Source organism: Vombatus ursinus, unplaced genomic scaffold (assembly GCF_900497805.2).
Source record: "Vombatus ursinus unplaced genomic scaffold, bare-nosed wombat genome assembly UNPS02003757.1, whole genome shotgun sequence".
NCBI lineage: Eukaryota > Metazoa > Chordata > Mammalia > Diprotodontia > Vombatidae > Vombatus > Vombatus ursinus.
Window position 1 is genome coordinate 1 of NW_020943535.1, and position 2,274 is coordinate 2,274.

Consider the following 2,274-nt stretch of genomic DNA (forward strand, 5'->3'; position numbering starts at 1 on the left):
CATGTGTATGTTAAGTATGTTTCCCTGCTGAAAGGTCGTGAGAGCATTTGCTTGTGTGAATGTGTGTGTGTGTGTGTGTGTGTGTTCACATGAGATGTATGTTTCCCTGCTGTAGAGTCATGAGAGTAGCGAGGTAGCTGGCTGATTTGGGCAGGGTGATGTGTTTCCGATAAAATAAGATGGAGACAAATATGTGAAATACACAGGAAGAAAGAAAATAAATGAACTCCATTGATTAGAGGAGACTCGGCTGACTTTGGGGAAAATAAAATTGAAAGTTTAGGGAAATGACCGAAGCCTCCTAAGAGTTGCGCTTAGGAAAATTGGTAGGGCCGGGGCGGCGTCGGGGTGAGGGGGAGAAGGGTATGACGGGCATAGCTTGTTGCAGTGTTGAGGTAGGAAGAAAACAATTCTTTCTGAAAGCCCTAATCTTTCCTGGGCCGGGATCTCCGAGATACTGACTCTTTCTACTCTTGCAATCTTACCCCCTGCTCCCCAAAAAGAGAAAAAAAAAAAGGTTGTTTCCCCACCCTTTAGGAAAATCCACCTTTGATTCAGTAAGTGCTGAACCAAGTCAGAACTGCTCCAGCGTGGAGCCCTCTCCCGAGTTTTGTAGCTTTGGTTAATCCCCTCCAACAGCGGCGCTTCCCGGGAACAAAAGATACTAGTCTAGACGCCGCCATAAAGCGCCCCCCGCGCCTCTAAAACCAGCTTCATTTTGCCCTTAACGACCCAGTCTGGCCTGTGGGAGAAAGCTTCCGCACTAAACAGTAAACAAATCGGAGGGGGAATTTTCCTGCATCTCCCCTCCCCAATACTCACACACCCCAACCCCCTTTCCTTGCTTTTTTTTCTGCCTCCTTCCTTTCTCAGTTCTTCGGCTCCCCAAACCCTCTCCTTCTCCCCCCACCCCCCAGTAAATAAACCCGAGGCCTAGTTCAAAGTTTCCTGGAGCTAAAGAGGAATGTTGGTCGTAAAATCCAAGTTTATAGCGCACGTGGGAGTTTACAAGGGTATTAAGTGGTGTGGCCCAGGAGGGAGAGCCCGCTGGGCCCCTTGCCCTGGCCGGGTCCCTCCCCCTACCTTTTTAGGGCGACGGGTCAAGGGAGGCTTTGGGGGACTTGAAAACATACTGGGGTGTAAAGGGAAAGGATGAGGATGTTGGGGGATCTTTCAAGTTCGGATGCCCATCCAGAGGGACGAAGGGAATTCTTAGAAGATACTTAGTCTGAACTCTAGTTCTTCATACTTCCTATCCCTTCCAAAGTGCATTTTTGGAGAAGAAACACAGCACACAAAGGGAGGTGGGGGCATTGGATAAATGGAGCATTTTGGAAAGCAGCGAAAGGGATTCAGCTATTAGGCTGTACTACCAGCCCAAGCTGGGAGTACAGACGACCAGGATGAGGGAAAGACTAAGGGTGATTTCTCAGGTAGGGAGTTCAGGGATTTTCTCACCAAGGAAAGGAAGAACTTTGAACTTCAAGGGAGTCAAGGGCGCCACCTCTAACCCTTCCCCTCGCAAAGAAGAGTCCGAGAGACTAGGCCTGGTCAGGCCTGGGGTGGGGGGGTGGATCCTTCCTTGGGGCAGTCGTTCTCAGTGTCTGGAGAGAACATTCCCGTTCAATCTCATATCTTCCTATCCCTTAACTAATCTCCCATCAGTCCACACCAGTCCACGCGACAACACTTCTTTATTATTCTTATAAACCTTTTGAAATGGTAACACTGGGGAAGTTTTCAAAACTTTGTTTGGCATAAAAGTTTTACAAGATTTTCCCCTCCCCTTTTCCCTTCCCCCCTCCCTTTTTTTCTGTCCACGCCCAGAGTCATGTCTTGGATCCATGCCCGATGTTTCCTTAAGGGATAGGGCGTCAGTGCTGGTTGGGGGGCCTAGGTTTTACTCCCTCTCAGCTCATAACCAGAGAGCACTCCCTAGAGCAAAGGTGGAGAAGGGCGGCATGAATATTCTCCTACAGGAGTTTCCACCTTGGACCTGAGTTCCCAGAGAGGATTCAGAAGTCCCATGGAGTTTCCTTTTTTGATTCTCAAGATAACCTTCCTCAAAGTTTCCCAAAATGAAGGCATCTTCTAGGATTACCTTGAGGAGGAGAAACCTATATAAGTGGGACAGCTCTACCCCTACACACACACACACACACACACACACAACAAGCATACACAACACAAAGCAATTGTGCTCACTGTCTCACTTAGGCTGGTATATTCTCTCTCTCTCTCTCTCTCTCTCTCTCTCTCTCTCTCTCTCTCTCT